Source organism: Leptonychotes weddellii, chromosome 1 (assembly GCF_054177405.1).
Source record: "Leptonychotes weddellii isolate Sample4059 chromosome 1, ASM5417740v2, whole genome shotgun sequence".
NCBI classification, from domain to species: Eukaryota; Metazoa; Chordata; class Mammalia; order Carnivora; family Phocidae; genus Leptonychotes; species Leptonychotes weddellii.
In genome coordinates, this window is record NC_138369.1 from 141982590 (window position 1) to 142006472 (window position 23883).

The 23883-nt window shown below is 39.5% G+C and overlaps 1 long non-coding RNA gene across 1 annotated transcript; it reads left to right on the forward strand.

Annotated features, from left to right (window-relative positions):
• Positions 1-217: 217 nt before the first annotated feature.
• Positions 218-19259, forward strand: LOC145717261 (uncharacterized). The gene is made up of 3 exons (XR_014140345.1): positions 218-421; positions 12489-12724; positions 19126-19259. It is a non-coding gene; the product is annotated as an uncharacterized LOC145717261 (long non-coding RNA).
• The last annotated feature ends 4624 nt before the right edge of the window (positions 19260-23883 follow it).

Sequence of the window (23883 nt, forward strand, 5' to 3'; positions counted from 1 at the left end):
TTTACTCTCCACTAATTTGGTACAAATGAACAGAAAGAAAAAGTTACATTTACCGACTGTCTACTATGTGTGAGTTACTTTAATAAACGCTAATATCCACTAAGTGTTTTGTATATGTATTACATGATTCAACTCATTTAATCCTGAGATACAAAGTCTGTGATGTAACTACTCTTCTTCTTTCTGTCTCACAGAAGAGGAACTTGAAACACAGAAAAGTTACACAACTTGCTTCGATCCCCCCAGCTAGGAAGAGAAAAAACTGGGACTTGAAGCCAGAAAATCCAACTCTTCACACCATGCTGGTTAATTCCCACAGCAAGCCATTGTGTAGATGTCTCTTCCTTAGGAGGAATTGGAACTCAGGGACATGAAGTAACTTGCACTCGCCTTCTACCCTCTACCACACGCAGATACGGAGGTAAGTGTCACGTCACACACATTAGTGACCAGTTCTTTCCTGGTTAGAGGAGCCAAAAGCAGGTTTGGATGTGGTTATGCCTGTCTGTGGTTGTTTGCCAGAGCCCTGCATGCTGTCCCAGGGAAGCAGGTCCATGAAGATGCCCAGGGAAGCTCAGGGAAGGTGTGAGGAGCCAGTGAGGTGTCTGTCTGGAAGCACATTTGAAAAATATGTTTATAATCCTTCTAGCACACCTGCTGGCTGACTCAAAAGATGAACTGAGTTTGTTCTCAGAGGCTGTAATCCCTCCTAGGCCCATCTCCAACATGTTGGCGGGAGAGACAGGGTTAACATTCCCCATCATCCTAAGGGGTGCCAGCTGAGGAAACTTTCTCTGCACATGGTCCTGTCAGACCAACACAAGGTAGGAGAAGGGGGTGGGGAAGAGAACCAAAGCAGGGGAAGCAGGAAGAGGGAAAGGACAAGAAATAAAAGAAAATTAAGGAAAACAAGGTAAAGCCAAGAAGCCCAGCACTGGTGGGGAGAGTGAGCCTATGAGGGACCAAGAGTATCCTGTTTCCCTGCTTCTGGAGAGAAAACAGATTTCTTCCCCTCAGGGCTCAGAATCCTGCACCAGCGCCCACCCCCCCCAAAAAAAAACATTTGAAAAATTAAATTATGTCTGAGGAGTAAGCAGCACTTCCCTGCCCCCGGCAAAGGCCCTGGAGGTCAGAACAATCAGGATTTAAATTAATTGCTTAATGGAAAAAAACAAAATTCTAAGAACAATGCTGATAATTCGCTAAAAATACGGTATGTTTGTAACTCTTTGAAATGAATCGATGGGACGCCTGGGTGGCTCAGTCGGTTAAGCGTCTGCCTTCAGCTCAGGTCATGATCCCAGGGTCCTGGGATTGAGTCCCGCATTGGGCTCCCTGCTCCGCGGGGAGCCTGCTTCTCCCTCTGCCTCTGCCTCTCTCTCTCTATCTCTCATGAATAAATAAATAAAATCTTTAAAAAAAAAAAAAAAAGAAATGAATCGAATTGCTGGTTACAAGAATTAATGCTTATAGAGAAATTGTGATTGAAATCCCTGAAGTTAAGTATTAATTCCTTAAAGCAATTGGTAATGAGTGAATTGTGCACTTAGTCAGTATTACATTCAGCACTTAATTATACACTATCTCCAATTGTTTCCAGTGGTTGCATGTATGTTAGTCTTGTCTCCCCGAACCTGATCATGAACTCGGTGTGAGCCAGGCTGGGATTCCTTCTTTCGTTGGCATGTCTCACCATCCCAGGGCAGCCCTAAACATACACAAATACTCAAAAGTGGATGGATGCTGATTGGGATAAATCTTGGAGCTTAGAGAAAGGTGGCTTTTTGAAAGAAAATGTATCTAGTTATCCCAGCATGCCCAGAGCTGGGCATGTTCCTCAGGAAAGCCAAAGAAGTAAACACATTAGGTAGCTTGAGATTGCATGCGTTGAATGGAATAGAGGATTTGAAAGGAGCCATCTTAGTTGAGTGAAAAGAAATTGTAGACCCCTCGAGATCAGGCACTTGCTGTGGAGCAGCTTGATTTGGGTTTTGTTGATTTCACATTTTACAAAGACTGAAAACAGTCATTAGGCTTGGAACGGGATCATGAACAGAGGACTCCAGTGCTGCAAGGCTGCTTCATAATTTGGGGGGGACCTCTATACTCAAAAGCTTTAGCTGCTCTTTGTTTATTTAAAAAAGCAACTGAAAAAGCATGACATGGCCACGTTCCACTTGTGACCCAAAGAAGCATTTACTGGGTGCCTGGGTGGCTCAGTCGGTTAAGCGTCTGCCTTTGGCTCAGGTCATGATCCCAAGGTCCTGGGATCGAGCCCCCAGTCTGGCTCCTTGCTCAGTGGGGAGCCTGCTTCTCCTCCCCCCCGTTTCGTTCTCTCTCTCTCGCTCGCTATCTCCGTCTCTCTCTCTCAAATAAATAAATAAAATCTTTTTTAAAAAAAAGAAGTATTTACCATTATGTTTCCTAGGTTGAAATTGGTTTCTCCATGTGGGAGACATATAAATAGTCACTTCTGCTCTTAGGAATACTCACTTGTATTTTCATATCTTTCTGAGTTAAGTCTTCCATTTAAAAACATTTAATGCATGCGTCTTAATGACAGCTCTCTTTGAAAGAATCTGAAGATTAGCTTACGTTTCTTATATGTTCACTTAAATTTTTTATGAAAAGTGGCAGTGGTAATGGAAGGCTGGGAAAATATAAACAGCTCTATTTTATAATAATTATAAGGTAACTAAGAGATGAGTGCAGATATTACTTCCCATCAATTCCACACTAAGGAAGGGCCTTCTAGAACTCGCCCATATCTCTTTCTCAAACTCCTTTCCCACTGCTCTTCATGTTACATGCTATATTCCAGTAACTTCAAATCGCTTATGGCTCCCTGCATATGACACATTATTCTAGTTCTTTGCTTGGCCTAGAATGCCCTTCCTACTTTTCTTGCTCTTACTTATCCTCTAAGACTTCTTCTTGGCAAACCTCCAGAATGCCCCTCTCCCTCACTACTCAGATGGGATAGAGCGCTCTCTTGATATATCTCTATCACTGAGGGTACCCTAGCATGACTCAATGCCGTTGCTTTTCATATTATATGAAAAATCTGATTATATGCCCCTCTGTTCCACTAACCAGCAAATCTACATCTATCTTTCTCCTCCTTCTTCTTTTCTCCCTCTCACTCCCATCTCTCTTTTTCTTCCCTCCAAAGACTAGCACAGTGCCTAGCAGCACACGGAAGTGCTCTATAAATTTTGGTAGTTAGAGCTATCGTTGTTATCAAAGGGCTGAGAACAGAGTCTTTTTGCGCAGTCAAGGTAAAGAATATTTCGGCTTAGGATTTTTCCAGATTGCGGAGGGTATAAGGTCCTTCAATTCTGTGTGTGTGTGTGTGTGTGTGTATTTTATCTAAGACAAATATATGTCTTGAATATTTTCCTCTAACAGGATTTCAGAGGAAATAGTGTTATTGGAATTTTGGGCTTTGTGGATGCTAGTATTCTCAAAAATTTGAAAATATTATTATACTTGAAACATGGAATTTTACAGTAAGTATGACATTTTATACCTAGTGGAGTGTGGGGCTATTTAAATGCAAGAAGCTTAATAATGACTGAAGGATTCTTTTCAAATCTCCAAAATATAGCACAGCCTTTAATTATTTCAGAAGAATAAATGAGTCAAACAATGTAATATAGTAGAATGAGTCCTCACATGAGGATTGGGTGCTGTAAATTTTCCTTTAATTGGCTGTGTGACTATTCCAAGCTGCCTAACCTCTCCAGTCCTTATTTGATTAAAACAAGAAAGATTACCAGAAAGGAACTTAAATTCTACTCTAAATGCCCTGCTGGTGTTATGATACTATATTAAAGCATTTTAAATTATCTAGCACAAATGGACTATATGAATGCAAGGCAGATTAGAATGGAGTGTGCCTCATCAAGGAAAACTTCTGGAAATAGGTGAGTTCCCAATTCAGTTTCGAAGGAAGAAGTGAAGGGAAGCCTTACAAACTAGAATGTAAAGGGGAGCTGAACTGTCTCTATGGTTTTCATCCTTTCATGTATCCCTCATATGTGGGAAGTAGAGGAAGCAGAAAAGGACACCTGAAGTCAGGCTCAGATGTGCAGATCTCAGTCACCAAGGGTGAACGGTAAAGAGGATGCTCCACCAACAGAAATGGATTTCCTGTGGAGGCAGAAGACTTATGATACTTTGGGGCTCTGTGTTCTCCCCTTACATCTTTTTGAGGGAAAAAAAAAGGTATATATCTGAATCCTCCTTAAAGTATTATTTTCCCAAGTCTGTTCTCGGCCCCTCTTAACAGCTTTTCTCTGCTATCTCTCCTCTGATCTCTCCCACTCCCCTTTTTCTTCCTGTTTCCTTTGCCTTTGGGATGACTGGGAGAGATGCAGCAGAATGGGCTTAAGAATAAATGTCCACTTAAAAATGTAATTAGCTAAAAATGGCTTTATCTTGTCTGTTCCTACATCTGTCATATTTCCTTTTATATTGTTAGTGACTTCAGTATAAACATTCAAACATATGAGGGGCTTTGATTTGAGGGGCTAGTAGCAGTAAAATATGAGACATTTTTTAGGTTAGAGGGAGGGATAGAAATTTTTTTTTTTTTCTCATTGACCTGATCCACAGGGGAGAAAAAAAAATTACAGGGTCTTGGCCTTACTCTGTTTCTTACTCTATTTCATAAAAGAAATTCAACATTTTCCTCTATGCCTTTCAATCCCTTTTAAAATTAAGAACCAAAGAACAAAAATGTTACTCAATAATCAAAGCAAATTTTAAAATATGTGCATAGTGGTATTTTTTTTAAGGGAGTCCGAGACAAAGGAGATAGAAAGAAACTATTTCAACATGGAGAGAGACAGAGAGCTATCCATATACAGAAAGAGACCAGTGGGAAGGCAGGTGTGACATCATGGCAAGAAATGTGTGCTTTGTTTCCAAATCAATGTCAGTTTTCATTCCAATTTGCTACTTTCCTGCTGTGGGACAATTTATACAATCTATTCCCACATCAGTTTTTTGTTTATTTATGAGGAAGAAAAATACATATTCTACTGGGTTACTAGTGCGATTAAAATGAAACATCCATTCCATAACTATATATTGAGTCCCTATAATGTGTATTTGTTTCTGTTTGTAACCATTTGTTTTTGGTCCTTATCCCACTTGTAATCAATACTTTTTCTTATGGTTACTGCCTTTTTCCTTCTGTCATGTCTTGATTCTTATCTCATGAAAATGTAGGAGACCAGAGTAGGCCAACGTAACTATGACTGGAGGGAACTAGAGTATGCCACCCCAAAACATACCTTTTTGGCATAAGGAATATTTTGAGAAAGAGCAGATGCAGGAGAACTCTGCAAACAGAGTAAAAGTTACTCTGTTGTAAGGCCATCTCCCATTTGTGAGGATACCAAGAAAAGAAGGATGATTGTAAATCACAAGACAACCTTAGAGTCGGAGAAGGCACCACTTAAATTTGCATGAACAGCCTTACTCTTGTTTGCCATATATTTTCCTGATCGCCTTTTCATAACTGGCCTCCTTCTTTCTTTGATTTAGCTGAAGATGGTCGTTGAGCCTGAATTCTAAGCCACTGCCTTGAGAGTCACTCATTTCCCTGAGGGTCTCCCATGTATATGGGGGATATACATGTTACTGTCTTCTGTTTGTTTTTCCCTTGTTAACTTGTCTAGATAGAGAGAGAGGTATTAGAGAAGATAAACACACTCAAGGGCCTGCACAGAGAGGTAGAATTCCTGCACATAAAGGAACAAGAAAAACCAGACATAGGAGACATGCTTCACAGGTAATTACTGCATCTTTTAACACAAAGTTTTGAAAGTCATGTTGCATTTTAACAAGTACCATAATGACAACCTTTCCCTTCATACTGTGTATGGATGTTGGGGTGGGAGGTACAATATTTAGCCAGGGGTTTTTGATCTTCTATGCTTGCTGGAGAGAGACAAGGACAGTACAGTGATGGAGACTGGGTATCATTTGATCCTTCAGGGGGTCCTTTATCTGACCTACTGTTTCACATACCTTCTCAAAATTAAATGTTGACATCGGGATGGGATTATTAATACAGCCAAAGTAGGTGTGAGCCAATAAAAGGATCAGGAATCATTCTGAATTCCATTTATTTCTATCTTTCAATTTCTAGTGATATTTTCACAATCTTTGAAGGCATTTTTATGGTAGAATGAATACCTGTGCAGATCAAAATAACAGAAATAAATGGAAGAACATCTGGCTGATTCAATCATGTTAAAATCTGAAGTCAAACCTGGCTTATTAATATTTATGACTTGAAAATAGGTCCTTGGGTTTTGTCTAATAGTATCCAACGTGATATTTAATGATTGAATGATTTGTCTTTTTTTTTTTTTAGTTATTTAAATATTGTGGCTAAATTTTTTGTTATTTGAAAATAAACAAGTACTTGAAAATTCAATCTATCACTTCTTATTTTTCCCTTTAGGATAACAACGCATCATTTACATATTTACCTATATTTACATAGGGCTCAAGTGTGTGATTACAGTAAACTTGTTAGAAATCAATGTTGTTTTGCTCATGTTAATGTAATACCTTTAAAATTTAAGGTGGTAGTAAGTAAAAGTGATGTACCATGTAGATCTAGAAATACGTAATTAGTTCCTTGGTAATTGAAGTTGAGGATGTGAAAGTTTGTGTGTCTGCCACACCCTGTAGTAGCTTCAGATGAGATCTAGAAACAAAGTTTAAAAATATGGATTTTAAGAGAGTTATAAATAATAATTATAGTTACCTCTATTGAGTACTTACTTTTTGGCAGGCAGAATCCTAAGTAGGTACACGTATTATCTCATTTCATACTCTCAGCAAATCTTCAAGCTAGCTATTTTTTTATCCCTGATGAAGAGGTGAAGAAACCAAAGCTCACTGACTTGATACAAATTGCAAAAGTTTCTTATGTACTAAGTGGAAAGGCAGGGATTAAAATCTGTATTTGTTTGATTCTGAAACTTGAGACTTCTATGTAGTAGGTTAATTGATGTTCTAAATTTAGTAACTTCTTTGGCATTTGTCCATTATTGAATTAAAAATATTGTTTTAAGAAAAAAAGGTACTAAAAAAAGAAAAAGAAAAAAGGTACTAATTTTACAAGACTTTGTACCTCATCTTCTTTTTTTTTAATCATCTTTTTAAAGATTTTATTTATTTATTTGAGAGAGAGAAAGCACGAGCAGGAAGAGAGGCAGAGGGAGAAGCAGATGCCCCGTGGAGCAGGGAGCCCCATGAGGGGCTCAATCCCAGGACCCTGGGATCATGACCTGAGCTGAAGGCAGACGCTTAACCAACTGAGCCACCCAGGCGCCCTGTACCTCTTCTATATAAGGATAAATTGCTGCCACTTGGTAGGTTGGAGTTTGCTTAGAATACCTGAAACTTTAGCTCAGAGAATCAACGAGATGTCTGTGACCATATCTCCTTCAAACGGTAGGGCAGGTGTTAAAGGTCTACCTCCAGGTTGCAGAGCTACTATCCACAGCACCACCCTACTTGACTTGATTTTAGCTTGATCCCATTGCTTGTCCTTCCATCTCTGGGCCCTTACTATCCGACTAACCTGGAGATCTTGGACTATACATTGGATCACTGAGATAAGCAAGCCACACAAACACACACATACTATTTCATAGTTTTTGTTTTTACTTTATTTAAATAGTGCAGATTGCATGGGTGTAATGGTGAACAGAATTATCCGTACTATTTAAAATTTTTTCTCACTTCCTTATCTATTTTATTTTATTTTTTGTTACTTACTTACTTAGAGGCAAAATAAAAAGTAAGTAAACAAGTAAGGCTGAACTCTCCTGAATTAAATGATTATATAACAATACCAGATGTATATTTTTAAAATCTTGTTTCATCCAAACATAATATCTAAAAATACTGCTTCATGCATTGTTCCAAGCAGTTTCAATCAAGGTTTCTAATTTCATTTAACAAAGATAATGAGAGGAAAATCCATGGTTAAGTCTCTACCTTTGATCTGTAGTTCAGATTAGTGTTCAACTGGTAAGAATCACTTATGTTGTTGCAAACAATGTTGCAAATCCAACAAAATCTTGCAAAGACAAACCTCTAAAATGACAAATACCAGTTTGTTATTCAATTCTGCTTCACTGAGCTTAAAATAATGGTTACACTTGAACTGTCACCTTTCATTCCATTTCCAGTAGCTCCTCTCATATGTATCTTTATACATACAAATCTAAGGCCTCCTCTCCCTGTTTAGTGACTGAAGCAAGCCTTGTACCTTCTGCCTGGGCTCTGCAACCCCACATGCATACAGTGATGGGGCTAGAATTTTTATACAGGTGTCTTAGGTTTGTCAATGTGTTTCGAAGGTGAACTGGGTTATTTCTCCCGAAGCCATGTTTGCTAAATTAGCACATTTTCTTTCCTTAGTTCCTGTGTTTCCTTGGGGGAACCCAAGGAATAAATTGTGAAGGGTTACATTTGCTATTTGCCTGGACTGAAATTCAAATAGCCCCTCAAATCATGGGTTCCACATTCATAGAGGTCTCTTTTCCCATCCTTGTTCTTTGTTTTGTTCCCGCAACAAATATTTATTGAACACCAGACTTGTTTTAAGCATATTATAGTTAATCTGTTTCTGATTAGTTAATTGGCTTATTGCAGGTTATTTAAGCCTTGAAGTATAGATCAGTTTAAACACTGTTCTCTTCCCTACAGCCAGAAGTTTCTTTGGCTATATTTAAGTTTCTAAGTCTGTATCTTATTTCTATTAACATAGATTGCCCAGTGCAATAATCTTTACTCTATTGAACAATAATCTTACCTTAACAGTTTTAGATTTTTCACATTCAGTTGCTTAGCCTGTAGGAAAGGCATAACAGGACAGTCTATTAAAAAAGTCGAGAGTAATAATAGCACACATATTGAGGATCTGCTGTACATCAAAACGTCATCAGCACTTTATACCTTATCCCATTTAATCCTGACTTTGGGCAAGTTATTGTTGGCATCTTATCAATGAATTCACTGAAACCCAGAGAAGTTAAAAATTATAAAATGTGTATTGCCAGTATTTATTCGTGATTACGTATTAAGCTTTTCCATGAAGCTAATTATACACTATCTTTTATTATTCCTTAGAAGTTTTGTGTGTTCGGCTTTTTCCTTTCTCCCAGTTGTATTATGTTTGAGGGTAGAGACCATGTTTCAGACTTTTTCATTTCCTCACATCACTCAGTTCACAAATTTCCTTCAAAAAATAATTATTAAGTCAAATTATTGTATTTAGTCATAAAAATTTTCCTCTAATCAGCATTTTTGCCACTTAAATAGAGCAAATCTTTACTGGATGCCATTGCTGATCGTTTCCCTGGGGATCAGCAACTGAATTCAGGATGATACACTCCCAGATGGACCCCACACAAGAAGGATTAGAAGAAGTAATCACTGTTCACTCCCTTTCTTTACTCTTAATAGGGAAAGGCATTCATATTTCTTAACAAAGCCGCATGAGAAAAACATGAATTTCATTTTCCAATTTTAGTGGTGGGAAGGGGGCATAGATGGAAAAACGTGTTTTTGAAGTCTAGTGACTCCATCACTGAGATGGGAATTAATAAAAGGTAGGGGCTCTTAGCTCTATTTGCCTTAGCTCTTGCAGAGAGAACACTTCTGTTTTAATGGGCTTGGGACTTGAAGGACTCAGTTGAGACTCTCACAACCTGAAGATCATGGCCCTATTATTATGAAGGAGGATTTAGGGCTATGGTTATAGATAAGTATGTCCTGCCAATGAGTTAGCTAACTACAGAAGTCTCAAACTCCACAGTGTCACAGAATCCTCAAGTGCAGGTTGTAATAAGGACTCAGCACATATTTCTGAAATGATTTTATAGTTTTTTTTCATTGGAAGTTGTCTATATTTAGTCACCCTTTGTCTGTATGACTTCTGTTCCCAGCAGGCAGCCTGGAGGGAATGGTATTTTCATTTGGGAGGTCATGACATCATCAATTTGAGAAATTTGAAATTTTTACTCAAAAAGAGCGATGGTTTTCCTGACCAGACTCTGACTGTGGGTAATAAAAAAGAAAGCCTCGATGAACACATATCTGTGTCTCCATTCTCTTTCATTTTGTTTAAGAATTGACTATTGTTTCTACTCTCCTTTTACTTGATAAGTCAAGAGGACATGTTATAGCTTTGGGCACAGAAAAAACAGCAAAGAGTTTACCTTTTTGAGGTTAGGTTTCTATAGAAGGAGAAAAAATGGTGGACATCATGTTAGAAACTTTGGGGTGAGAAAGTATATGAAGAACAACACTCCTGGCTACCAAAACCCAACTCAGCACTCTTGGTTACTAAAACCCAACCAAAAAAATCTTATGGGAGCACAAGCAGTGAGGGAAAAAAAAAAAGGGTGGGGACAGAGGCAGCTCTGGGGATTAGAACTGGAGACTTGATCTCTCAGACTTCCCTCTTTGTTGCCATCTCTCCTCTCCGCTTTTCTTGGGCTGTGGGTCTCATATTCTCTTATTGCAAGTCAAACTTTCTCCATGAGTCAGAGAACAGAGCCACCAGCGTCATTCCAGTTCAAGTTTCATTTCCTCCAGCCCATAACTCCTTAAGCTCCTATTCTAAGTAATTCCATCTTTAATCATAAAATGCCTAGTATTGCCGATATTTTATGGATATACACATTTCTCCGTAATGAGATTAAGAGTTCTATGAAGTTAGAGCCTCTCCCTTATGATATTTTAATTCTTTTTTACCTCCCATTGCCTACGGTATAGAAGTAGATGCTCAACCCAATGTCTTATAATCCAAATCAATAGATTTCTTTCCCCATTTCAATAGATGCTTAAATTTATGCAACACTTCATAAAAACTTGTAAAGAGCTTTCATATATATTTTTAATCAACATCGATCTTCTTTTCATTCTACCTAGTGGCCTTAATTCATTACCCTAAGGTATTTCCACATGTGAGGGGAAGGGAGGTGTGCGGGGGTGGGGGGCAGCCTTTGTGAGGTGAGTTTATTGTGAATAAGAAAAGACTCTTGGGAGGCACCTGGGTGGCTCAGTAGTTAAGCATCTGCCTCTGGCTCAGGTCATGATCCCAGGGTCCTGGGATGGAGCCCTGCATCGGGCTCCCTGCTCTGCGGGAGGCCTTCTTCTCCCTCTCCCACACCCCCTGCTTGTGTTCCCTTTCTCACTGTGTCTCTCTGTGTCAAATAAATACATAAAATCTTAAAAAAAAGAAAAAAAGGACTCTTGGGATAGAAAGCTGGGATGGAGCTTCCAGTAGATCTAAACCCCAATGGGCATTAGGAAGCTGTAATTCAAATTCTACCATCGGTATACTTGTGAACACAGCATAAGGTACAGAGTTGTTGAATCACTATGTCATTCACCTGGAACTAATGTAACATTGTATGTCAACTATACTCAAATATAAATAAATAAATAAATAAATAAATAAATAAATAAATACAATCCTACTGTCTATTTAAAAAAATAGGCTGTTTAACTGTTATTGTTGAGACTCACATCAGGCAAATATGAGTAAATTGTGTGACAGAATGTGGTTGAAGAGATTTTGCTCATGATAAGTCAGTTATGATTAAAGGCTGTGAAGACTCAGAATGAATATAATGTTTGCCGGCATCGATCCAGCCCCGTTATTTAATGAAAATTCAAACTGTGTTGCAGTGACCCTTGCCTTCTCCTCAGAAGGCCTCCTCCACCCACACCACTCAGGACCCCGTACTCTCTGATCTCAGGAGCTGAGGACCACAGGGCATGGGCAGCACGGCACAGCGATGGAATGTGAAGGAGGGATTCAATTTACTCAGGAAAAGGGAACACAAATGCCAGGGATTTGATCAGTCATGACCTTGGGCAGGTCGCTTAACTTCTCTGAGTCTCAGTTTACACCTTTGTAAAATAAGGGGCTTGTTGAATAGGTGCTGTTCACACATTTTCAGGCACAGAACATCTCATCTCAGCTTATAACCACACGGCCCAGTGAGACAGTTGTCAATATTTTCATCATTTCATAGACGGAAACAATGAAAACCAAATTAAACAAATTTGGCTATTTAATTAAGGTAACACAGCCAGAAGAGGTGTGCTGAATAGTCCAATTCTGAGTTTCTAGCTTCAAATACTCTCCCTTTACTGTCACCTTGAACGGCTTCACTCTCTGTGGTGGAAAGACAGGGGGGATGACACCGTATCTCTTTGAAAACCCCAAATAATACAAACCCAAATATCTCATCTTATCAAGTTCAAAATAACTTGAGTTAGTATTGTCACTAATTTGCTCATGTAGGATCTGTTTTCCTCTTCTCTTATTTTTGTATGATTTTCTTTACAGGCGACAAAGGCAAATTGATAATATCAAAACTCCTGAAGGGTGAGAATTTAGAATTTCTCTTATTCTTCCTATCTATTTCACTTTTTAGGTTCACTGTCAAGTCAGTACAAACACATATCTGAAAACAAAACTTACTGGTCATGACATTATCACATACGATTTGATAGCAGGATAAAGCCAGAGCCGATGTTCTCTATTAGCCGCATAGCTGCAGATGTGGATGGATCTGGGCATCCGGAGCTGAACTGGCTACAAAATTACAATCTCAGCAGTACCTGTGAACTTCAAAGGGAATGTCAAACCACCTAATAATCCAGAAATAAGGTTAGTCATTTACTAAATATTTTAATGGAAAAGATTACAAATAAATACACTTGAAAATCTCCATGAACAAGGAAACAATTTGGTGAAATGGGGCTTGTTTCAGCAGACGGATTTCTTGACATATAACCTACTTCGTAACAATGTATATCAATGTCAAAAACCACCCTGCTTCAATAAGTCATTTTACAGCTTTCATCTCAGGAATTAAAGAATATTCCTGGCAAACTCCAAATGTGCTCATTGGGATTCTGAATTTTGTGAAAATAATACATATTATTGTTGCTTGTCACGTGTTTCCTTTTACTGTTACTTTCATATTATCTGTGCTGTACTTGATCATGAATATAGAAAAGTGCACCACACATTGTACAGTAGTAATTAACACAAAGAAATCACTTCCTAACCATCACCCAAGTCAAGAAAAATAACACTGCTGGGGCACAGAGCCCCTTTGAGTGCCCTCCAGATCACGACCCATCCTCCCTTCTTTTCGCAGATAACCACTATCCCGACTTCTGATAGAATTGTTTAGTTTTGTTTGTTTTTGGAGTCATACACCATACATTATTTTATGTCTGATTTCTTTTGTTCAACACTGTGAGAGCCATCCTTATTGCTGAATGTGATTATATTTCATTTATTTTTATTTCAGTAATAGTATTTCATTTCAGGAACATACCACAGTTTATTTATGCATTTATTGCTGATGAACATCGGGGATGTTTCAATTTGGGGGGCTATTATAAAAAATACTATGGACTCCTGCTTAGAACCAAGCTGGACTAACAGGATGGGATAAATCGTTCCACCTGAAATAACAACAAAACTGGACGAGATATGTAACTGTTTTCAAGACTCTGGACATAGGCAATGAATGACCGTGATCGTGATTCCTGTAAGATGGGAAACACACAAGGTGGCCCTACGATGACCCCAGATCACTACCTTGGGAGTTTATAGGCCATGATGGGGTGGGGTGGGGAGCCCAGGTAGATTCCCTGAGTTTGTAAGGGTGAGCACGGGAGTGAGTTGCATAGAGAAAGAGCCCTGGGAATCTTGAAGGTTCCCTTTGAGGACACAGAAGAATACTGATCAGCACATGCATGTAAGGAAACTACCTGCGGCAAGAGAAATAACCATCTGAGTATATTAGAGGGAGCAATACCTAGTACTCACACAGGAGGGCATCCTGCCTGATTGGAAAATTTGACTGGAAAATTTGATGATTCCCAGGGTACTGGGGTGGAGTACGTTGCTTTGGTCCCACCTAACACACCTTAAAAGCAATTACATAATTTGCGGAACGCAGTGAAAAATGGAAATGCCAGGTCCCATGCTCAAAATCATTAAGACTTTCAAATTGGTGAGCATAGAGTGCTAACCTAAGCCTAGACCTCTGTAGGCCCTGGGCCCTGCGTGCTTGATCAGGTCACATGCCCGTGAAGCAGCCCTGCTTAAAAGCAAGACCAGAAAGAATCAAACTGTTCCCAAGTATCTTTCCTTTATCTCTCAAGCCCTTGTAGATCATTGCTACTGTCTGCTTTATTTTCTTTCATAGGATTCTGATTCTTGATTATTTTTGATTGAGTGCTGGATGGTATATGTGAAAAATTGTAGAAATAATTTGCAAACTAGAATAATGATATCCAAATCCATAGAGGATATATATATATATATATATATATTTTTTTTTTGGCAGTCTGTTTGGGACAAGAGAAAGCTAAAATTCCCTTAACCTATTTTCAGAGTTAATTCAGTGATGGGCTTTAGTTACAGCAAGGGCTGATCTACTTCTGGTTCCTTCCTACTTAACGGGCAGTCCTTCATTGTTCCAACCTGAAGCTTGCAGCTTCAGATCTTTTTTTTTTTTAAAGATTTTATTTATTTATTTATTTGAGACAGAGAATGAGATAGAGAGAGAGAGCATGAGAGGGGGGAGGGTCAGAAGGAGAAGCAGACTCCCTGCTGAGCAGGGAGCCCGATGCGGGGCTCGATCCTGGGACTCCAGGATCATGACCTGAGCCGAAGGCAGTCGCTCAACCAACTGAGCCACCCAGGCACCCAGATCTTGAGATCTTCACTTGTGCAGGCCCCGGAGTCCAATCGTTATTTTTATTTTTGTCCCCTTGGTCCTGTTAGTTCTTTTTTTTTTATTTTTTTATTTATTTGAGAGAGAGAAAGAGATAGAGAGCATGAGAGGAGGGAGGTTCAGAGAGAGAAGCAGACTCCCTGCCGACGGGAGCCTGATGCGGAACTCGATCCTGGGACTCCAGGATCATGACCTGAGCCGAAGGCAGTCGCTTAACCAACTGAGCCACCCAGGCACCCGGTCCTGTTAGTTCTGATCAGCTTATTAGCCTTTAGCTCTCTCTTCCTGAATTAGCAGTTGCTCCTAGGGAAAACTGGGCCACTCACAGCTACCCAAGGATGATTCTAGAAATCAGCGTAGTTTGATTTAAGCAATCGCTTGATTCTTAAGAGGAAATGGTAGAATACATTTCATTGTTTCCGCTCAGATGCTTTATGAATCTCATTTGAATCTGTTGTTTAATGTTTGATATGTAATGTTAACATATTTTAACAACTTTGTTAGGTAGGGAGTAGTAGCCCCAATTCAGAGAGCTGGAACGCCTTTCTCAGGTTAAATAAGGTACTGATGCCCCACACTTGGTAAGCGGTAGGGGCACCATAGAACCTCGGTCTTGCCGACTTCAAAGCCTGTCCTCTTTAAACTACACTCTCTCATTTAACATAATGTAGATTGCAGTGTTTTACAAGTAACATTTATAGTGTTATGGAGCCTGCTAGAACTAAATTTAAAAACCGCATTTAAATGAATAAAATAGCTGACAGCGTCGGTTGTGGTCTTCTATGACGACACCCTATTTAAGGACTGCTTTTAAAATCTATTCCAGTCGGTCGATTAGACCATAAAGGTTTCTGCCCCTGTACGGAGGTAGATTGAAGACTCCGTGGAAGAATCTTTTGCAAACACCTTTTCAGGGATACACGTGTACATACATGTGTGTGCACACGCACGCGTGTCTGGTGGAGATCAGAAAGCAGGCAGGTGTCTTGGAATCGTTTTAGTCCATCTTTTTGCACTTATCTCTGTATTGGGTTGATCCGCTGGCTGGAAATGGTAATCACCTGGCGATGCATTACATCTTTATGCTGTATTTGAATGGCTTTGAAGGCCTTACTACATCCCAGAGAGCTGTGGTTTTATCATAAATTCTGACACGAATCCAATATGATCTTTTCACAAAAATTTGGCTATACAATATTAATCATTTATAAATGTAAGCCTATAGAGCCAGGCTGGTTTCCTTTTACGTTATAGCCAACATTTGCGTGTTACCACATCCAGAAGGAAAACAAAAAAATACAAGTCCAATTTTAAAAGCACTGGAGGTGTTTCAGTTTACAAATGCAGTTATGCCACTCATGGCCCCGAAAACATTCCTAAAATTTCTCCTTAAGCCTCTCTTTCTTTCCAAATTTCCATTCCATAGAACAGATACCTAAAGCCCTTTCTTATCTTTCCCTCCAGCCCCTCCTCTGGTTGCTCAGTCTTTGGTATGTAAAGTGAGGTCACCCCTGGAGGACCTGCAGGCTGAATATAGCCCGTGGGTATGTGGAGTTTGGCCTTCACAGAGTGCTGAAAAATCTGAATTAGTTGCCAACCTTTGAAAGTCAGAATATGTCATGTTAAAATCCAGATATCCCTGTTTCCCTCGGCAAACCAGAAAATCTGGTGACCCTAGACTTTCTTCCCATATGGCACTTCTCACTCCGTGCTTTCCAACAGTTAGTGGTCCCCATTTAGCCCCTTCTTCGACATTGGGATTGGCAGCTTTTGTAATAAAGAGGGCCAGGCTGGATTTAGCTTTTACTTGCAACCACCTCACTCGGCTAAATATAAATGAGATACTCGTGGGCCTACATTTCTTAAAAGGCTGAGAGAGGGCAAACGTAAGTACTTAAAATTTAAATGTTTCCATCACATAAAAACCAGCAAAAAGTGCAAGTGTCTGCCTTTTATGTGATAGCGGAGGCCTGAGGTGCTCAGGCCTCTGACCTTTCTCAGATGGGTGCATCTATTACTGCTCCCTGGATTAGTTAGGGCAGGGTTCCCTGAAAGGGAGAGAGGCAGGGCTGACAAGTGCCCATTTTCTATATAAATCTGTCCCAACATGCTCTCTCATGGTGTGAAATTCTCCCTTCATGCCCTTATGTATAGGTAGCATCAAGATCTCAATTGTCCTGGGGCGCCTGGGTGACTCACGTGGTTGTCTGCCTTTGGCTCAGGTCATGATCCCAGGGACCTGGGATTGAGCCCCGCAGGCTCCCTGCCCCATGGGGAGCCTGCTTCTCCCTCTCCCTCTGCCCCTGCCTGTGTTCCCTCTCTCGCTGTGTCTCTCTCTGTCAAATAAATAAATAAAATCTTTAAAAAAAACTCAATTGTCCTGGGGGGACTCTATAAAGGAGAATTTCCCTATGTTCTCAGTCCACATAATGTACTGATTTGCTCTGAAGTTCAGCATATCATTTTTTTTCTCCACAATTAAGCTTCTGCTGCATTTTGCCAATTAAGTATTTGACTGCTGACATTTTTTTAAACAACAGAGAAGTGAGACTGAGACCCAACTATTGAAGGCAGAGAGAAGCAAAGAACCATAGGTACTTGCCTGTGCCCTTGAGAAGAGAAGTAGGAGATGCATGGATGTTATAGGTTAGCAAAAAGGGAATAAAAGGAGCTGGGGATAGATAGCAGAATATAAAATATGCATGCAGGGCGCCTGGGTGGCTCAGTTGGTTGAGTGACTGCCTTCAGCTCAGGTCATGATCCTGGAGTCCCGGGATTGAGTCCCACATCGGGCTCCCTGCTCAGCAGGGAGTCTGCTTCTCCCTCTGACCCTCCCCCATCTCATGTGCTCTCTCTCTCAAATAAATAAATAAAATCTTAAAAAAATAAAAAAAAAATAAAAAAAATATGCATGCAATGATTTGCAGCATTTGGATATCAGAGATGAACAGCAAAAATCAAGAATTTTTAAGGTTTGGAGTCTCATGGACACTTATTTATCAAGCTGCCAGAAGTTAGTGACTTCTAGATGCAGGCTCTGTGTTAGTTTACAGAATTTGATCTCCTAGGCAACTATCTTATTACATTCACAATTCCCCACATTGCCTAATTTTAAGGTATTTACAAATGTAAAAGCGTTGCTTTAGGATAGGTGTTTAGATTTTGCAATTTAAATTTATATCAAGTTTATTATAATATAAGCGAGTGCTTGCTCCCTGAACCATTACCATCTTGGCCTATGATCTAAGATACTTTATTTTTTTTAACTTGAAAAATTTTTAATAAAATATACATAACAGAATGCACCATCTCAGACATTTTAAAGTGTACAGTTCAGGGCACCTGAGTGGCTCAGTCTGTTAAGCGTCTGCCTTTGGTTCAGGCCATGATTCCAGGGTCCTGGGATGGAGTCCAGCATTGGGCTCCCTGCTCAGCGGGGAGTCTGCTTCTCCCTCTCCCTCTGCCCCTCCCCTGCTTGTGCTCTCTCTCTGTTAAATAAATAAATAAAATCTTTTAAAAAAATTTAAAAAATAAACTATACAGTTCATTGGGATTAAGTGCGATCACAATGTTATGCAACCAATCTCAAGAATTTTTTTTTGAAGATTTTATTTATTTATTTGACAGAGAGAGAGAGAGAGCACAAGCAGGGGGAGCTGCAGAGGGAGAAGGAGAAGCAGGCTTCCCGCTGAGCAGAGAGCCCAAGGTGGGGCTCAATCCCAGGATCCTGGGATCATGAACTGAGGCAGATACTTAACCGACTGAGCCACCCAGGGGCCCCAAGAATTTTTTTTAGGACAAGACTTTTAACCTCCATCAAAGGATGTAAACTCTTTAAAACAAGTCAGTTTATTTATTTACTTATTTTTAAAGATTTATTTATTTATTTTAGGGGGAGGGGCAGAGGGAGAGGGAGGAAGAGAATCTCTAGCAGATCCCCCGCTGAGCACAGAGCCCAACATAGGGCTCAATCTTAGGACCCTCAGATCATGACCTGAGCGCTCAACTGCCTGAGCCACCCAGGTGCCCCTAAAATGAGCCAGTTTAAGTATTAGTTAGCCTTTAAATGCAAAAATAATAATGCCCTTCATAAAAGAGTTGATGAATTCTTTGATATTTGCCGCAGGATGAAATGTGATTTTTGAAATATGAAGTAGTGTTTTATTGCACAGTGCATAACATAATATTAGTGAAATGTCTTTTCAGCAAGATTGATTCCAAATATACAAAGTGTCAAGAGAACAAATATCACTGGATACTTTTAAAAGCAATGTTTTTATCTTCTCATTGGCATCTCTCCAATCTCCTCCAGGCTGAATACATCCTTCCCTCTGTATGTGTGACTCCTCCAGAATTTTGAGGAAACCTGGATGTGCTATTTGGGGAACTAGGTATCTTCCAACACCTGGACTTTTTTTTTTTTTTTTTTAAGTAAGCTCTATGCCCAATGTGGGACTTGAACTCATAACCCTGAGATCAAGAGTCGTATTCTCTATCTACCGAGCCAGCCGGGCACCCCTGGGCTTTTCTTTTGTCCCCTTTGGCTTCCATTCCCAGATAACCAGCTTAGTTCAATTTTCTTCCCTTTTCCTAATTCTTTTTTATCTAACTATTTCATTCCAATATTCTACAGTCATTTCTTATTCTTTTCTTTTTATTGATTTTCATGTTCTTTGCTTTTTGTTCCCTCCTCTTTTCTTTTCTTTCTCATTTTCTCATTTATTCTTTCACTCATTTAATTATATTAATTACTCACTTATTTTTTTAAATTTTTTTTAGAGAAGGAGAGGTGGGGGAGGGGCAGAGGGAGAGGGAGAATCCCAAGCAGGTTCCACACCCAGCACAGACTCTGACATAGGGCTCGATCTCACAATCCTGAGATCATGACCTGAGCCGAAATCAAGTCTGACACTCAACCACTGAGTCACCCAGGCACCCCAATTACTCACTTCTTTTTACTCATTTTGTATGTGTATAAAAAACTAACTGCCATGTGCTGTCCCATGAATTTGTGTTAGCCATAATAAGATATAACCTTAAAGATCAGAAAGGAGCTGTGTACGATTGAAGTGTCCCATCATCTCTTCCCACAAGGGAGGGAGTTCCAGGGTCCCCAGTTCTTCCCTGTCCCAGGGTCACCTTCCTCAGATGTGCGGTAGTATGCACAACAATAGGTCCAGTGTGCCTCCCATGATTGTTTTCCGTTCTCTGCCCTATGTTGCTCCAAGGATGTCCCTGGTTCTGCAACGCCATTACTACAAGTGGTGGTGTGGCTGGCTTTTGGAGAAGATTGAGGATCTGGCAGTAATTGTAGCAAAGCCTAAAAATACATCCACCTGCGTATGAGACATCAATTTACATCAATTTATAATTTACCAAATGTATCAGCCTTTCTCCATCATGGGAAACTTTGTCCTCATGAGCAGTGTTTCTTGTAAAGCCCTGAGCTCCCTTGTTACTGTTCAGGCTTTATGATATATGGTTCTACATCAAGATATTTTAAAATCCTAAATTTCCCTAAGCTAATTTAAATTCAAAGAATGTAAATAGACTATCAATGTAATGACACCTTCCTACTTTTGTATCAATAGGAAAACTCTATGTTCATCATTTACAGAGTAAAATTAAACTTTATAGTAGTTTAACTCAGTATCCCAGGACAGAGAAGTTTTATTTCATCAACGTATTTTGAATAAATCAATTAATTTTCTGCTTTCAAAAATGAAGCTGTTAGTTTTAATCATCAGAATAAAGTTGGAATTTTTTTATTATTTTAAATTCCAAAAAGTGACAATGAATCCAACTAGCTAAAAATACAACTCTAGTTCTGTTTTCAGTATTCCAATACAGCTCAATTTCACTTTAAAACATTTTATGGTCACCAAGACATTAAACATTATTATTTAAAAGCCCCAAATGTACCCTTATTACTTAAAAACGCAAAACGTACCCATCATACTAACATATTCACAGGCAGTTTGATGTAGTTGCTCTGATTGTTTTGTTTTCTACTTTTAAAATTATTATAAACATTTATCTCTCTTTTTTTTTTGAGAGTATGCATATGCACACATGCGGTGGGGGGGGGGCAGAGGGAGAGAGAGAGAATCTTAAGCAGGCTTCATGCACAGTGCAGACCCTGAGGTCATGACCTGAGTCTAAATCAAGAGTCAGAGGCTTAACCAACTGAGCCACCCAGGTGCTACCCTCCCCCTTATTGTAAACATTTATACAAAGGATGCAGTTAATATAATTATTGTAATGGGTATTTGATATTCTATTGAAAAATATCATTATTCATTTAGCTATTCTTTTGTTGAAACTGTAGGTTGTTTAATATTTTGCTCTTTTAAATAATGCTAAGATAAATAGCTTGTCCCATCACTGAATAAATATTTATTGAGTGCCTACTATATCCCAGGCAGTATTCTAGGCAATAAAATATAGGCATCAGCAGATGGAAAGTCCTGCCCTCATGGACCTTATATCCACAAGAAAGAACACAGGAAATAAATTAAATGAGCAAATTATGTTGTATGCTTGAAAGTGATGAGTGCATTGGAGAAAAATTAATCAGGGAAGAGCCTGGAGAATGTAGAGGGTGGCAGATGTCACAACAGGATGGTCTAAGAGCCCTATAAGAAGGTGACATTTGAACAAAGACTTGAAAAGGTGAGGGAAAAGTCTGGAATATCTGGCCTTGGGGCAGAAACATGCCCAGCACAGTTGTGGTCTTAGGAAGAGCGAGCAGTCCATATGAATGGAACAGTGCGAGAGGAGATCAGACAGGTAACAGAGTCTGGGATCTTATATGGCTTTGACAAATTGGGTAAGGCCTCTGAGTTTCTTTCACTCTAGATGAAATAGGGAGATATTGGAGAGTTTTATTTTTTATTTTTTTAAGAGATTTTATTTATTTGAGAGAGAGACAGAGCATGAGCAGGGGAGGGGCAGAGGGAGAGGGAGAAGCAGAGCCCCGCTGAGCAGGAAGCCCGATGTGGGGTTCGATCCCAGGACACTGGGATCATGACCTAAGCTGAAGGCAACTGCTTAACCAACTGAGGTTAGGCACCCCTACTGGAGAGTTTTAAACGGAGAAATGATAATGGATTGACTTGTTAGCCGATTTAGTCTTGCTACTGTGTTGACTCTGATGGGGTAAGAATACAGGCAGGGAGACCAGTTAGGAAGTGTTACAATAATGCAGGTAAGAGATGGCAGTGCCTTGGACCATGGTGGTAGCTGAGATGTTTATGGAAAGTGGTCAGATTCCACATGTATGTTTAAAGTAGAGCTGGAAAGGTGTTTACAATGCCTTCATCAATACAAATGTACACTTCCTAAACATTAGTGTTATATATTTTTTCAAAAAAATTGCTAATACTTTAAAATTATTCCAAAGTTTACTTTTACTCTCATGAACTAACAAATCTGAATATTCTCCCACATATTTATTAATATTACCTCTTGTATTAATGGTCTCTTCCATCTTACTTGGCTCATTTAGCTAATTTCACAGGCATTGAAATAAATTTCAGATCTTTTTTTTGTTTTGTTTTCTTTCATAATTGAGAAGTTACTGGTCATTCTGAGGATAGGTACACAGATATTTCAATTTGTGCACAATTTTTAACATATGTGCTGAACATCTAAAAAACCATGTAGCTGTGATTCTTTTCCAGTTATTCCGGTGACTTTTTAACTTAAAATCTGGAGGCAAATCTTCCTTACCAGGATATCAAGTATGAATACCTTCAAGTGTTGATACGCTGTTGTAAGTCCCACTAATTCACAGTTTAATATCATGTACACTACATATTCAAATTTTCAACCTTTTCCAGCACATTAACAAAGTTACTAGGAAAAGCAGGCCACCGCTCAAAGATGTTACAGAGTGCACAAAATTCTCACAGGGAGAGCCAAGATCAAGGAGTGGTTTTCTTTAGAAAATAATCTACGAAAAACAACACAGGAATAAAAGTAATTTAAAATATTCAAGACATATTACATGCATGACTGACTCTGAATTGCCATTTAGTATGCTTTGTAGGACAGGATAAAAAACTACCCCCTCCTCTGGAATGTTGAGCTGACACCCAAGACAATAAAAACTTCTGGTATTCCATATCTTACAATTTTCTGGTTGTATTGCAAAATAAACAACCAGCCAATGATTTCACCTCTTAAAAAAAGAAAAAAAAAAGCATTTACACTAAAATATGGGATGAGACAGGATTCTCTACTTCTTAAAAATGTTTCTAGAGCTACTAAAAGCTTGCATTTACAAAACAGTTGATAAAAATATTCCTGAGCCAGGGACCACTGGTAAGTCATGGTGTATGACATTAATCAGATTTGGCTTCTTCCTTCCCGCTTCATCAGAGACTGGACTCTCCTTCTTAGCTTCTCCATCTTCTGCAGATAAGTCTTTTTTAGTTTTTTGGTTAGCCACTCTGCCTGTTTTCCCTCTGCTCCCCTTTTTTTGCACTTTTTTGTCTGAAGATTCATCCTTGCCTGCTGCCTTTTTTGGCTTCATTTCCACTTTTGCAGAAGCAGGCGAAGGCAACCTCGTGGGTCCCCTGTTGGCCTCCTCCTTCACGGCCTCCATGGCGGAGCAGACCTTCCTCTTGGGCGGCCTGGCCGCTGCCGCTCTCCCAGGCCCAGGAGATCTTCATGAAAATAATGAACCATACTTTACTGATAGTACTTACAAACATCATGCATTATATAATACCTGTCCACGCCAGCTCTTCGTTTCTCATTTTCAAAATATGCTGCAAAATAACCATGTGATGTTGTAAAATGGGCCAACTAACCAAAACTGCACAAAATACTATTTCAGTTTTGGTAGGCATTGAGCAAAATATTAACATCTTAAATATTATGGTTTTTTATTCTAAAATGATATTCCCAGGAGAGGAGGGGCAGAACCCCCGAGAAGCAAGCAGCAATGGCGGTGGCTGGTGGTCTTTGGTTCCGTCCTCATGTGTGAGCCCGGTTCCGTGGGGGGCCTGACCCTGCCTGCCGAAGCTCACCGTCTGCAGCGGCCGCTCTGGGTGATCTTCAACCG